Below are 16,808 nucleotides of genomic sequence, written 5' to 3' on the forward strand. Positions count from 1 at the left end.
CACTCACAGTGAAAATGCAGATTGTTTCAATTACCCACATGGATTAAGAAGACCACTGACGAGAAAGGAAGAGATTAGCCTGAAATATCCTTTAGGTTCGAGTGCATAATCCAAATTCCTAGGATATTTTACTACCTCAACTGTCTATGCTAGGTAGCTTCAGTTCTAGGCAGGCAAAGGCACAATACCAACTTTTAAAGTAAACACATATATATTATGCTCTGTGACTGGCTCTATAACTGTTAAAATCATTTCCTTTCTAACCCAAGACTCTTAGCTGAATAGCCTAAGCTTTGAGAGTTAAGCAGAAAGACTTCCCTTTCTGGCAGTTCGGGATTTGGGAAAAACTAAAAATGCTCCTTCTATAAAACTAAAGATAATAAGGCAAGAGAAATACACAGTGGCCAAAAATGACTGAGAAACTTAAATTAGAAAGATAAGAATAAGCTGGTAATATTAGACAGCTCTACAGGGTTTTACATGTTTTTGCAGCCAAATGGTTAGGTTCTTAATCCTAAGTAATGATAAGACCTTGAGCCTTTTTGAGGAAAGGGAGATTGAACTGAGGCTTCTGAGTCAAGAGAGATTCCAGAAGGTTTTACCCCTCTGCAAAAAGTAAACTGTAACAACAACAAAATGCCATCCAAAAAAGGAAGACTATTTGTCTTGGCCTAGACTTTGGATGGAAAAAATAATTATCTCTCTCTAAAATGTATAATCATGAGCCTGTTCCATTGTCTGGAGATGTTTGAGCCCCAAAGCTAACCACCACAGCAACAAAAAGTCCTGCCAACCTGGAAATCTCCTTAGCAGAGGAAGTTAAAAACTGCTCTGGAGATTGTACAAGATTCCCACCACTTAAGATGAGTTCACAATCCAAAATTTACAAATAAACAAGTCAACCAAATTGAAAATCAAACTACTCAACACATGGTGGAAGAACTTCAAATAACGAAATTTTCAGAGACAAGAAGCAAGTATAAATATAATAGACATATATGTATTAATAAGTATAATAAAGACAAAAAATTGAACACATGAAAGAATAAGACACTGCAAAAAAATAAGGTAGATTTGAAAAAAAATAAAGTATAAGTTATATAAATGAAAAAGAGTCTCTGAAATTAAAACTTAATGAAAATGTTAAACAGCATATTAGACACAGCTGCAGAAAAAAATTAGTAAGAGGGAACTTAAATCTGAGGAAATTGCCAGAAGGCAAGACAGAGAATGAAGGATGTGAAAAATATGAAATAGAAGTTAAAAAACGTGGTAGATAGAATTAGAAGGTCCAACATAGTTATGAATTCCAGAAAAAGAAAATAAAAAGAATGCAGGAAAGACAATATTCAAAGAGATAATGTCTTAAGTTTTCCCAGATACTGATAATAACCTGATCCCTTAATTTCAGGAAACTAAACAAACCCATATGGGATTAATAAAAATTCCCAGCATAGAAAATTCCATTCAATAACTTATGCTAGACTAACTGGTTATTTATATGAAAAAATCAAATAAAATTAGATCCCTATCCCACACAATTTATAAAATTCAATTGCAGATAAATTAAAAGCTAAATGGGAGGGGAAAACACTTTAAAACACTTAGGGAAAAAATGTGGAAACTAACTATGATCCCAGGGTATGTAAAACATTATTAAACAGAATTTTAAAAAAAATAATTAACAAATGATTTGTTAATTAAAAGATATTTAAAAATCAGAAGCCATAGACTGAGAGAAAAAATATTAGTGACCAAATATTATAAAGAACTCCTATAGATCACTAAGGAGATAAACAACCTCAAAAATGAGAAAAAAATATATAATAATATAATTCTCAGAACAGGAAACCAGAATGGCAGATAAGCATATAAAAAGATGCTTGACTTTAGTAGCAGTCAGGGAAATTCCTATTAAAACAATAAAGTATATTATTTACACTCATCAGATTGGTAAAAATGAAAAATTCTGACCGTAAGAGTTAGTAAGAATGTGGAGCAACAGGAACACTGTTCAGGGAAACTGTCAATTGGCACAGACTTTAGAGAATGATTTGGCCAGAGCTGGTCTAGGTAAAGATGTGTGTACCCTAGCACCCAGCAATTCCACTCCCACGTGTGTATCCCTAAAGAGATTCTTGCATAAGAGATGGAGAAAAGTTAAAGAATGTTTAATACACTATTTATTGACACTGAGAAAAGTCTGAAACAGCTGATCAATGGGAGAACAGCTAAAAAAATTATTTTGTCTATTCACCTAATAAAATGCCATATATGAGTAAAAGTGAACAAAATAGAGCTACATCCATCAACATGGTTAAATCTCAAAAATATATTGTTAAACACTGTACACCTGAAACTAACACAATATTGTAAATCAACAATACTTCAATTTTAAAAATTAATAAATAAAAGACCATGATAAAAATATATATATATATTGTTAAACAAACTGAAAAAAAGGGTTTTATGAAGGATACACACAGTGCAATACAATCTATATAAAAATTAAAGACATGCCCCAAAATACCATAATATTTAAGGCTACATATGTATAGTAAAAGTAGAAAAACTGGGGAGGGTGGGCAAGAATGATAGGGTTTTGTGGGGGCTTCAGCTGTGTTTGTGATCTTAAACCAGGTGATCAGTATGTTGAGTGTGCATTATACTATCATCTGTTCTTCTTATAGGTCTACAGCATCTCGTAATTTTAAGAAATAACAAAAAAGAGATGCAAACTCCCGCACTCTGAGATGAAACAGTGAAACAATTTCTGTTTCATGCTGAGGAGTGGGCTGGTGTTTATTCCTGGGCCTTGTAAAGCTATCAGGAAAAGACAAGAAGGCACATCTGCAGAGGCTTGGGTTAGTGGTAAAGGAAGCTTTACTAACTTTACATCATTTTACATGTTTTATGAAAGATTTTAGATGTTAGTATCCCTGTTAAAGCTCCCTGACAGCATTCAAGTCTAAGAAAAACAGGGAAAAGATATTAACTGCATTAGGAAAATTCCTTATTTTATGCATTTTGATCGCCCATAAATCGTCCAAGCCCCCAGACCAGAATGATAAAATGAAAATAGAACATTTTTAACTAATGTGCCAAGTACCTATAAGCTTCTCTCACGAACAAGGAGACCACATTTTCACTTAAAATATTTATCGAACACACTATGCAATTTATTTATATATATAGTTACTTCCTCTCTGCATCTCAAAAAGCATTTAAAGCAGTTAAACCTCTATTATAAATAAAATAGATTCAGGTGCTTGGAGTAAGACAAAGTATAAGTATTAGACAATCCCTACCCACGAGAAGCTTGCAAAATAATTTATAAAACCTTTGATCCAAACCTTACAAGTTCATGTTCTCCGTATGTAGACTATCCTCACACTTAAACAGCCAAGTGCTAGAAATATGCAGGGAGCTAATCCCATCAGTGTTGGACATAATATCCATAGCTCATTTATATTCGCCCTAGACTTTCCTAGTCACTGATGGAGTTGGCATTAATCTTTCTTGCCAGTCATTTAGTGAGTGATCCCTTTTAAAACACATAAAAAATCCAATTTCGCAACCTCATAGTCCCATATTAGTAATTTTCATCGCATGCCCTCTCTCCACGGTTGCTAACTGTCTAGAAAAATGTTATCATGATCATGTTTGGAAAATGAACCTATTCAAAGTATTATTGGACAATTATTGCATCAGCAACTGCCAACAATAGAAAGGTCCTAGACAACACTTATTTAAAACAGTCTCACCCTGGTCAGACGAGTCCTGCATAGGCTGGAATTAAAACCTTTCACTCCCATGGAGTTTTGTGAGCCCGGGAATTTTTCTGATGGACTGGTTTTAACACTGAGAGCCTCCGGGAAATAATAACAGTAAAGCCTGCTTCGAGTAAACTGCGGGTGGGGTGGTCAGACTAGAGGACTGGATCCCAAGGGGAACTCAGCTGTCACAGTGGCGTCTGAGTCACTAGATGCATCTCTTTGAGACTGTTATGAGTAGGAGTGGTTTCCGTCGAATTGCTTTTGTGATCGGTACATAAGAAATCTATGAGCAGCCCTAGAGCTAGTCAACTTCTTCATGACTGGGGTCACATCTATCAAACATGATGTCAGAGCTCAAAGGGATTCTCAGTCCACCCGGCACCCTCATTTTACCAAAAGAGGAAATGGAGTCTTGGGGAGGCCAATTGTTTGCCCAATTATAGTAAAATCATAAAACAAGTAGCAAGGCTGCTGATAGCAATCTCAGGCTCTTCCCCAACATGGTGCTATACGGCTATTGGAAGAGTCTCACCTGCATGCTGAAATAACCACACGACAGATGCCCAAACGGGAAACAGTGACCATGGCGACATTTCTAAATATACATCTGGAGGAGGCTTTGTGCTTCCTTGATCAGAGAGGAATGTTCAGAAAAGTATCTGTCCATACAAACAACGTGCTTTTTCTGCCATACAGAGATGAGAGAAGGGAGCATGGGAAAGAAGTAGCACCTTTTCTCCTACTAGGTGGACCCTGAGTATTTGAAAGTAGCATCCCTCAAGGGTTGTCCAAGCTGGAGATAGTGCTCAGAGATGACCACAGTCAGAAAGCAAACACGTAGCTCCCATAACGGGAATTTAGACAAATTGCTTCTGCTTCCGCCAGCCATCCACTGGGAAACACTGTCCCAAGGAGTGCCCACCTCGCCACCCCCAGCTTCCCCCCAGCCCCCCACAGCTGAGCAAATAGGATGGATCTCAGGCATGACATGCCCTCCTGGGCAGCTTCTTCTGCACCAGTGCCATCCAATTTCCCTCTTCACTGCCAAACTTACCTGGTTAGAACCCCCTCTACCTTTCAGTCACTCATTGCTGACAATTGCAGGGAAGATGACTTATTCCATTTTCCCTTCTAGGTAATATATGTAATTCTGTAATTGGGGGCTTATGCTACGGCAGGCATAGTTCTAAGGTCTTTACATGCATTCATATTTCATCATCATAACAACTCTGTAAGGTGGGTACTATTATCCCCATTTTACAGATGAGCAAACTGAGACACAGAAAGGTGATGGTAACATAAATTACTAGTACTTTCAGGTGGTCCAGGGGGTAATTTACCTACTCGGTGTGTAACCCAAAGCCATGTTCTTTTTATTTTAATGCATATTTATTGAATGAAACTTGAAAGAATAAACAACTTAGCATCATCAATTACCAAACTCAGAATTATTTAGCTCTCCCATAAGTTCCTTTTTATAGGCTGATTTTAAATTTCATTAATAACATACAGGTTGGGTTCTAAATAAACTACAGCATACCTCAGAAACATGATCTAATTTTCATTGGCTTTCACCTGCATCCCGGGAACTTAGCCTGGGAAAAATGTCATCAACTCAGTCACATCTGTGGAGCCAGCAAAAGCTATGCAAAGAATAACTAGCTATCAATACATAAAATGTATGTGATGATTTCCCAAAGCTATATTCTAATATTTGGGATATCTTTCAGGTGACTCAAAAGGGGAAGGATAGTGTCACCATTGGCCTATAAAAGCCCATATATATGTATGTGTATATATATAATCTCTAATCTTGTGTGGATGGCTCTTAACTTTCGCCTACACACAGGGCTGACTTTTGGGGAAGTCTGAGTGTCTGTCTACCCTTGAGTCTTCCTATTGCTAAAGAATAAGAGCATGGTTTCACACAATCTTCATCTTTACTCTCAGGAAGAAGACCTAGCAGTTTTGAAAACTTAGCTAGGGTATGCTTCAGACAAAATAAAAACCCATACATCATTTTAAAAACTTATTCCAAGTCACAGAAATCACGTGATATCAGTAATATCATCTCCCTTTGACACTAAATAGGATCTTTATAATGTATTCATTATTTTATATTCTGCCAAGTTCTAAAAATAATTTGAGCCACTCTTGTTTCATGTTTAATATGTTGTTCACTCTCTTGGCTCTACCTGTTAAGTACTTGGGAGTTCAGTAGTAAATCAACTAAGAATCTTTTTAGTCATGCTGCAGAGAAGAAAAATCTGTAGTCATAAGTTATCTCCACTACAACTTCAAAACCAAAAGATAAAATAATTTCATAGCAGAAATGAAATAACATTTTACACTATCTTTTATGGGAATGGACTGACCCATGTGAATCAATAACTTGAGATTTCATTTATTTTGGAAAGTTCTCTAAGAACTTCAAAGACTTAAATATAATAGAGTTGATTTTCTTAGGGTTAAGTGTTAAGAGTTTTAGCTCATCAAATCGAAAGCTCAAACTAAAACTGAAAGTCATTCAAGCAGTGCTTTTATCTTTTTAATTTTTTTAACATCTTTTTTGGAGTATAATTGCTTTCCAATGGTGTGTTAGTTTCTGCTGTATAACAAAGTGAATCAGCCATACATATACATATATCTCCAAATCTCCTCCCTCTTGCATCTCCCTCCCACCCTCCCTATCCCAACCCTCTAGATGGACTCAAAGCACTGAGCTATTCTCCCTGTGCTATGCAGCTGCTTCCCACTACCTAGCTATTTTACATTTGGTAGTGTATATATGTCCATGTCACTCTCTCACTTCATCCCAGCTTACCCTTCCCCCTCCCCGTGTACTCAAGTCCCTTCTCTATGTCTGCTTCTTTATTCCTGTCCTGCCTCTAGGTTCTTCAGAACCTTTTCCTTTGTTTTTTAGATTCCATATATATGTGTTAGCATACGGTATTTGTTTTTCTCTTTCTGACTTACTTCACTCTGTATGACAGTCTCTAGGTCCATCCACCTCACTCAAATAACTCAATTTCATTTCTTTTTATGGCTGAGCAGTATTCCATTGTATATATGTGCTACACATTCTTTATCCATTCTTCTGTCAATGGAAACTTAGGTTGCTTCCATGTCCTGGCTATTGTTAATAGTGCTGCAATGAACATTGTGGTACATGACTCTTTTTGAATCATGGTTTTCTCAGGGTATATGCCCAGTAATGGGATTGCTGGGTCGAATGGAAGTTCTATTTTTAGTTTTTTAAGGAACTTCCATACTGTTCTCCATAGTGGCTGTATCAATTTACATTCCCACCAACAGTGCAAGAGGGTTCCCTTTTCTCCACACCCTCTCCAGCATTTATTGTTTGTAGATTTTTTGATGATGGCCATTCTGACCAGTGTGAGGTGATACTTCATTGTAGCTTTGATTTGCATTTCTCTAATGATTAGTGATGATGAGCATCCTTTCATGTGTTTGTTGGCAATTGGTATATCTTCTTTGGAGAAATGTCTATTTAGGTCTTCTGCCCATTTTTGGACTGGGTTGTTTGTTTTTTTAATATTGAGCTGCATGAGCTGTTTATATATTTTGGAGATTAATCCTTTATCCATTGATTCGTTTGCAAATATTTTCTCCCATTCGAAAGGTTGTCTTTTCGTCTTGTTTGTAGTTTCCTTTGCTGTGCAAAAGCTTTGAAGTTTCATTAGGTCCCATTTGTTTGTTTTTCTTTTTCTTTCCATTACTCTAGGAGGTGGATCAAAAAAGATCCTGCTGTGATTTATGTCACACAGTGTTCTTCCTATGTTTTCCTCTTAGAGTTTTACAGTGTCTGGTCTTACATTTAGGTCTCTAATCCATTTTGAGTTTATTTTTTTGTATGGTGTCATGGAGTGTTCTAATTTCATTCTTTTACGTGTAGCTGTCCAGTTTTCCCAGCACCACTTACTGAAGAGACTGTCTTTTCTCCATTGTATATCCTTGCCTCCTTTGTCATAGATTAGTTGACCATAGGTGCATGGGTTTATCTCTGGTCTTTCTATCCTGTTCCATTGGTCTATATTTCTGTTTTTGTGCCAGTACCATACTGTCTTGATTACCGTAGCTTGTAGTATAGTCTTAAGTGAATGAGTCTGATTCCTCCAGCTCTGTTTTTTTCCCTCAAGACTGCTTTGGTTATTCTGGGTCTTTTGTGTCTCCATACAACTTTTAAGATTTCTTGTTCTAGTTCTGTAAAAAATGCCATTGGTAATTTGATAGGGGTTGCATTGAATCTGTAGATTGCTTTGAGTAGTTTAGTCATTTTCACAATACTGTTTCTTCCAGTCCAAGAACATGTTATATCTCTCCATCTGTTTGGATCATCTTTAATTTCTTTCCTCAGTGTCTTATAGTTTTCTGCATTATAGTGTCTTATACATTTTCTGGGGAATGTTCCATGAGCACTTGAGAAGAAAATATATTCTGTTGTTTTTGGATGGAATGTCCTATAAATATCAATTAAGTCCATCTTGTTTAATGTATCATTTAAAGCTTGTCTTTCCTTATTTATTTTCATTTTGGATGATCTGTCCATTGGTGAAAGTGGGGTGTTAATGTCCTCTACTATGATTGTGTTACTGTCAATTTCCCCTTTAATGGCTGTTAATATTTTTCTTATGTATTGAGGTGCTCCTATGTTGGGTGCATAAATATTTACAATTGTTATATCTTCTACTTGGATTGATCCATTGATCATTATGTAGTGTCCTTCTTTGTCTCTTGTAATAGTCTTTTTTTAAAGTCTCTTTTGTCTGATATGAGAATTGCTTATCCAGCTTTCTTTTGATTTCCATTTGCATGGAATATCTTTTTCCATCCCCTCACTGTCAGTCTGTATGTGTCCCTAGGTCTGAAGTGGGTCTCTTGTAGACAGCATGTATACGGGTCTTGTTTTTGTATCCATTCAGCCAGTCTATGTCTTTTGGTTGGATCATTTAATCCATTTACATTTAAGGTAGTTATCGATAAGTATGTTCCTATTACCATTTTCTCAATTGTTTTGGGTTTGTTATTGTAGGTCTTTTCCTTCTCTTGTGTTTCCTGCCTAGAGAAGTTCCTTTAGCATTTGTTGTAAAGCTGGTTTGGTGGTGCTGAATTCTCTTACCTTTTGCTGGTCTCTAAAGGTTTTAATTTCTCCATCGAATCTGAATGAGATCCTTGCTGGGTAGAGTAATCTTGGTTGTAGTTTTTTCCTTTTTATCACTTTAAATATGTCCTGCCACTCCCTTCTGGCTTGCAGAGTTTCTGCTGAAAGGTCAGCTGTAACTTTATGGGGATTCCCTTGTATGTTATTTGTTGCTTTTCCCTTGCTGCTTTTAATATTTTTTGTTTGTGTTTAATTTTTGATAGTTTAATTAATATGTGTCTTGGCGTGTTTCTCCTTGGATTTATCCTGTATGTGACTCTCTGCACTTCCTGGACTTGATTTCCTTACCCATATTAGGGAAGTTTTCAACAATAATCTCTTCAAATATTTTTTCAGTCCCTTTGTTTTTCTCTTCATCTTCTGGGACCCTTATAATTCATATGTTGGTGCATTTAATGTTGTCCCAAAGGTCTCTGAGACTGTCCTCAATTCTTTTCATTCTTTTTTCTTTTTTCTGCTCTGTGGTAGTTATTTCCACTATTTTATCCTCCAGGTCACTTATCCATTCTTCTGCCTCAGTTATTCTGCTATTGATTCCTTCTAGACAATTTTTAATTTCATTTATTGTGTTGTTCATCATTGTTTGTTTGCTCTTTAGTTCTTCTAGGTCCTTGTTAAAAGTTTCTTGTATTTTCTCCATTCTGTTTCCAAGATTTTGGTCATCTTTATTATCATTACTCTGAATTCGTTTTCAGGTAGACTGCCTATTTCCTCTTCATTTGTTTGGTCTGGTGGGTTTTTGCGTTGCTCCTTCATCTGCTGTGTATTCCTTTGTCTTCTCATTTTGCTTAACTTACTGTGTTTGGTGTTTCCTTTTCACAGGCTGTAGGTTCGTAGATCCCGTTGTTTTTGGTGTCTGCCTCCAGTGGGTAAGGTTGTTTCAGTGGCTTGTGTAGGCTTCCTGGTGGAGGGGACTGGTGCCTGTGTTCTGGTTGGTGGGGCTGGATCTTGTCTTTCTGATGGGCAGGGCTGCATCCGGTGGTGTGTTTTCGGGTGTCTGTGAACTTATGATTTTTGGCAGCCTCTCTGCTAATGGATGGGTTCGTGTTCCTGTCTTGCTAGTTGTTTGGCATAGGGTGTCCAGCCCTATAGCTTGCTGGTCATTGAGTGGAGCTGGGTCTTAGCGTTGAGATGGAGATCTCTGGGAGAGCTTTCGTCATTTAATATTACATGGAGCCGGGAGGTCTCTGGTGGACCAATGTCCTGAACTCAGCTCTCCCACCTTAGAGGCTCAGGCCTGACAACCGGCTGGAGCACCAAGACCCTGTCAGCCACATGGCTCAGAAGAAAAGGGAGAAAAAGAAAGAAAGAAAGAAAAAATAAATAAATAAAATAAAATAAAGTTATTGAAATTAAAAATTAAAAAATATTATTAAAAATTAAAAAGTAATAAAAAATAAGAAAGAAAGAAGAGAGCAATGAAACCAAAACACAAGTTCACCAATGATAACAAGTCCTAAATTCTATACTAATAAAAAATAAAAACGGACAGACAGAACCCTAGGACAAGTGGTAAAAGCAAAGTTATACAGACACACAAAGGAGCATACACATACACACTCACAAAAAGAGAAATAGTAAAAATATATATATATATTTAAAAAAGGAAAAGAGCAACCAAATCAATAAACAAATCTACCAATTATACTAAGCTCTAAACACTAAACTAAGGTAAACAAAAAACCAGAAACAAATTAGATGCAGAAAGCAAACCCCAGGGCTACAGTTGCTCCCAAAGTCCACCACCTCAATTTTGGGATGATTCATTGTCTATTCAGGTATTCCACAGATGCAGGGTACATCAAGTTGACTGTGGAGATTTAATCCACTGCTCCTGAGGCTGCTGGGAGAGATTTCCCTTTCTCTTCTTTGTTCTCACAGCTCCTGGGGTTCAGCTTTGGATTTGGCCCCGCCTCTGCATGTAGGTCGCCTGAGGGCGTCTCTTCCCCCTCAGACAGGACGGGGTTAAAGGAGCAGCTGATTAGGGGGCTCTGGCTCACTCAGGCCAGGGGGAGGGAGGGTATGGAATGTGGGGCAAGCCTGGGGCAGCAGAGGCCAGCGTGACGTTGCACCAGCCTGAGGCGTGCTGTGTGTTCTCCCGGGGAAGTTGTCCCTGGATCACGGGACCCTGGCAGTGGTGGGCTGCACAGGCTCCTGGGTGGGGAAGTGTGGATAGTGACCTGTGCTTGCACACAGGCTTCTTGGTGGCGGCAGCAGCAGCCTTAGCATCTCATGCCCGTCTCTGGGGCCCGCGCTGATAGCCGCGGCTCATGTCCGTCTCTGGAGCTCGTTTAGGTGGCGCTCTGAATCCCCTCTCCTTGCACACCCTGAAACAGTGGTCTCTTTGGCAGGTCCAGGCTTTTTCCCAGACTCCCTCCCGGCTAGCTGTGGCGCATTAGCCCCTTCAGGCTGTGTTCACGCCACCAACCCCCGTCTTCTTTCTGGGATCCGAACTCCGAAGCCGGAGCCTCAGCTCCCAGCCCCCGCCCGCCCCAGCGAGTGAGCAGACAAGCCTCTCAGGCTGGTGAGTGCTGGTCGGCACCAATCCTCTGTGCGGTAATCTCTCTGTTTGCCCTCTGCACCCCTGTTGCTGCGCTGTCCTCCGTGGCTCCAAAGCTCTCCCCTCCGCCACCCGCAGTCTCCGCCCGCGAAGGGGCTTCCTAGTGTGTGGAAACCTTTCCTCCTTCACAGCTCCCTCCCACTGGTGCAGGTCCTGTCCCTATTCTTTTGTCTCTGTTTGTTCTTTTTTCTTTTGCCCTACCCAGGTACGTGGGGAGTTTCTTGCCTTTTGGGAGGTCTGAGGTCTTCTGCCAGCATTCAGTAGGTGTTCTGTAGGAGTTGTTCCACATGTAGATGTATTTGTGGGGAGGAAGGTCATCTCCACGTCTTACTCTTCCGCCATCTTGAAGCTCCTCCCCTACCACCAACTTCTGAACTCAACACATGAAACTACCTAGATAGAAGGCTTCAGGCTTTTGTCCATTCTATACTTCTATTAATGTTTTAATAGACTTCATCTTCCAGAGCAGTTTTAGTTTCGCAGAAAAATTGAGCAGCAACTACAGAGATTTTCCGAATATCTGCTGCCCCCATGTGTGCCTACCCTCCCCCACTTCTATACCCGCATGGTCCCTGCATTACAGTCAATGAATATACGTTGACACAGCATCATCACCCAAGGTCCATAGTTTATGTTACAGTTCACTCTTGGTGTTGTGCACTTTATGGGTTTCAACAAATGTATTATGACATATATCCACCTATATTAGAGTATCATCCAGAATAGTCTCACTGCCTTAACGTCTATTAATTCTTTTTTTTTTTTTTTTGTGGCTGTGTTGGGTCTTCTTTGCTACATGTGGGCTTTCTCTAGTTGTGCCAAGCAGGGGCTACTCTTTGTTGCAGTGCGCGGGTTTCTTATTGCAGTGGCTTCTCTTGTTACGGAGCACGGGCTCTAGGTGCATGGGCTTCAGTAGTTGTGGCACACAGGCTTAGGTGCTCCACAGCATGTGGGATCTTCCTGGACCAGGGATCGAAACCGTGTCCCCTGCATTGGCAGGCAGATTCTTAACCACTGTGCCACCAGGGAAGTCCCTTTATTAATTCTTAAGTTAGAAAACTTTACCAATCAAATTTAATTAAAAGAAGAGACACCTGGATAATAATAAAAATAAATGCTTAGGCCACTACCAAATGAAACAGAGGTGGTTAAACAATGTAAAATCAAAACGTCTTTGTTGGCTTAACTAATATCAAATTATTCTTTGTAGGTAATATAGTTATGTAGGTGGTTTACAAGGCCTTATCTAAAGTTCAGCTGCTAGCAAATTGCTTATAGCAGAGCAATGACCCCAGACTGTTTAGAATGAAAAAAAAAAAAAGGAAGTACCACAGGTGAAAATTAAGAGCACAAATCAGAGAGTTTCATATATTTTAAGGGCATGGCCTCTCCAAAACATTCGCATAATGCCTCCAGTCTATGGGGATTTCACGGATCAGCAGAAATTTCTTTGAAATAACACTTTCCTTGTTCAGCCTACACTTGACAATACATACCCACTCAGTGTCTTTCCTTATCATTACAAATAGAGGCGTCGAATATGCTTTTGACCGTTCTAGTCACTGTTCCCTGATTCTTGAACCTGGGATGTTTCTCTGCAAACCCTCCCCACACCTGAAGGCCAATTTCCATTGTCACCTCCCACCTGAGCCTCAACTTCATCATCTGTAGCTGGGTTAATAGTATTTCCCTTTTAAGGTGTGTGTTGAAGCATTAAAATAAATAACCCACATCCCTGTTGCCTAACAGGGAATCTTTCATGAACGGTGGATATTTGTATTATCTTCTGAACTTCCTAACTTATCTGTACATGACTGTGGCATGTTTTTCTTTGCTCGTATTATATTTATTTATGTAAATAGATATTTTCCCCTACCATTAGATTGTAAATTTCTTGAGGCCAGAATCCGCTTTATTCATCTTGGTATCCCATGAAAACATAGCAAGTTTAAGCACAAAAGTAAATGTATAAACACAGCTTTCAGGAACTAAGTCAGAGTATCAATTCTAACTGTAGCAAAGAGAAGTGAACTGACTTAACCGGGACAGAGAATGTGCCAATTATGTATAAATCCAGTCCAAACCCAGTGGCTTGTTCGTACTAAGAGTAATTTCCTGCAAGGTTCCGATAGTCTCAATTTTACAACACGGGACTAAACACAGTTACTGATCTAAGGAGAATGAACTCCAGAAATCCCCCAAAGAATGGAAGATCAGGTTTTAAAATGCATGAACCCTTTCTTGCTCACATAGTGATGTGGCTGAAGTTCATTCATAACAGTCTGTAAAGCTGCAATTGTGTGGAGGAAAGAGGCTGAGACTTAGAATCTGATGGCTTAAATTTCAGTACCAACTCTGTCATTATCTGTTTTATAACTTGGTACAGATGACAATCTCTCTCAAAGCCACAGTTTTCTCATTTCCAATATGGGAGTAAACATTAGCAATTCAAAGATTATGATGAGAATTAAATGAGATGATACAAGAGAATGTACTTTTTTAAAATTCCCAGATATTGTTAATATTTATGTAACATGGGATCATAATTCTCACCTAGATAAGTGTATCTTTATTTAATTTAAATATTCTCTTAAATGAAGTAATATGATGTCTGAGACTTGCTTTATAATAGAGATGGGGCTGAAGACAGAGGCTACAGAGAAACTAAGATCAGCCGTGTGTTGACGATCCTTGAAGCTGAGGGGTGGGTACGTGAGGGTTCACTATACAGTTCTTTAACTCATGAAGTTTTCCATAATTAAAAAAAAAAGTAATTCCTTACTTTGGTTATTTACTATTTAATTTTACTTAAAATAGTTTTGTGTAGTGGAGAGTGCAGGCTCTTGAATCCCAGAATTTGGGTTCCAGTCCTGTTTCTCCATCTGCAAAACAGAGATGATAGTTTTAATTCCTATCACGTAAAAGCTGTTGTCAAACTTGGATGAGAAAAGCCTCATAAAGCCTCATGTAGCATACACAGGGCCAGAAATCTAGTAAGAGCTTAATATATTACATTATGGAACCACATAAAAACAAACCAGTGTACTTAATTATAGGCATTCTTTCCGTTTAGCTCTTGGAGTGACTAAATGCTTTTAACTAAAATGAGATAACACCAAGTTAAACCCTGCTTGAAAGTATTCAAGAGGTATATGTAAACTTACCCAAAAACTTAGCTAGCAAACTTCCATTAAACTGACATGTTCAGTGCCAATTTCCCCAAATCTTATAAAATTTCTACTTAAAGGTCCACCTAGTATTTCAGAATTTTTCTCATCACTATTTGTGGTCAAATTGTTGCCATTAATGGTGTTATAATTTATTAACAGTATCTAAAACAGGGTTTCCCTTATATGAATAGAGAAAAGTACCCTATCTTTTAAAACTTATCTAAGCAATATAGAAAAACTCAAAGAAAGGAAAAAATGATCCCAATTTCTCTACTCAGAAAAAAACGCTCTTCATATTTTAAAAACTCAATCTTTTCTTCCATATCACCAAATATTGTATGTAGTTTTGATTGTATTTGACAAGCCAAGAACCATAGCCACAAAGTACCATACATTTACTGAAACAAATTAGATATCTTTCTCTTTCAACTGGGGGCATTTCCATATGCTTCAGTGCAAAGCTCTTGAAATCTATATAGTTCCACTAAATTAAAACAAGAAAAAACAGGGCAAGCGTCAGTCATATTCTAGTATTGCGCTTGTTTCCTTGGTGTTTGTTTTATTTAACGTTCCAAAAAAATGGAATTAGGCAATGGCATGTAAGTTTCACATGCCAGTTAAGAATTAATTTTAATATAATTTGAGAAGCAAACTTTAGCTGCTGGAATGCTGCAAAAGAAGATTATTTTAGAAGGTCAGGGAAGCTTTAGAAAAACTGATGAAATGTACACACACACACAAAAATTTTGCCACCTTTTTTTAGAGGGGTCTCCAGCATCCTGCAGTCCAGCCAAAGATTCCCCTAAGGTCCATGGACTCTAGTCAAGAGCCTTGCTCTGGTAAGCCAATTTTTAAATTTTAGGATAAAACACTGCTGTTCTGAGAGACCTTTGGTCCAATGCTCCTGTATGAGCCTAGGAACCCTGATATTCACCGGTTATTTTTTCCCTCTTTCTTAGGGAGAAAAAAAAAATGGAATTAACAGACCATGACTCCTATTAAGCAACTTACCACAAGGCAATGCAAGCTCTTCCCCAGAAGACAAATATTGCAACAAGGGAAGACTATGTTATGTTTGCAAAATGCTGGTAAGAATTTTCTCTCAGTTCAAAATGTGTGTACCCTTGCCAGTTAGGGTAAATATTACGGAAAAACTGCCCAGTGAACATGCCCCCAGCGGGAGGAGAGTGGTGGCTGGCTGTCTTCTCACTGACATTTTCTATTCTAGAGGAGATGGTAAGGGGAGAACACTGCCACTCTTTAGAGGAGAAGCTCGCTCAGCTGGGTCACAGAGCCCCTCTGTGTGCTGTAGGCAAATCCCTTTGTATTCACTTTTGCCGGAGTAAATAAGAGTCTAAGACTGTTTAAAGATTTTACGAAGAAATATCTCATTTGTAGATGCCTGAAAATCAGTGAGCGTACTATCTGGGTACAGCTTAACATAGTTGCGGGTAGAAAACAAAGAGGACAGTTGAAAAACCTTTTGACTAAATCACTAACTTTTGGTGCCCGTGAAGTCCCGCTCCCTGTTAACCCTAGAGAATCAAAAGTATGCTTTTTAAGAGAAGTTCTTTATCCCTGATTTTGGCAAGGTCCTAAAGCAATTACCTTTTAAGCTCCGACTGCTTTACAAAAACATGCACATAGGGCTTCCCTGGTGGCGCAGTGATTGAGAGTCCGCCTGCCGATGCAGGCGACACGGGTTCGTGCCGCGGTCCGGGAAGATCCCACATGCCACGGAGCGGCTGGGCCCGTGAGCCACGGCCGCTGAGCCTGTGCGTCCGGAGCCTGTGCTCGGCAACAGGAGAGGCCACAGCAGTGAGAGGCCCGCGTACCGCAAAAAAAAAAAAAAAATGCACATAACCAACCTGCAATGCTGTTACACGCATTTAGCTAAATCCTGCATTCTGCGTTTCTTGAATTGATTTAATGTCAGTGAAATGAATAGAGAAGCCAAAATACCATGATTTGCCAAACACTGCGGAGTGGTGCCAGACACAAATTAATGTATGAGAATGTATCGTGCGAATTTAACTATAAGCCTTTGGTATTGAGTAAAAATGGGAAGAGGAGGATGAAGAAGCAGAGGGGTGACAAGGAAGAAGGAGCGGGGGAGGGGC

Source organism: Hyperoodon ampullatus (genome assembly GCF_949752795.1).
Source record: "Hyperoodon ampullatus genome assembly, chromosome: 3".
NCBI classification, from domain to species: domain Eukaryota; kingdom Metazoa; phylum Chordata; class Mammalia; order Artiodactyla; family Ziphiidae; genus Hyperoodon; species Hyperoodon ampullatus.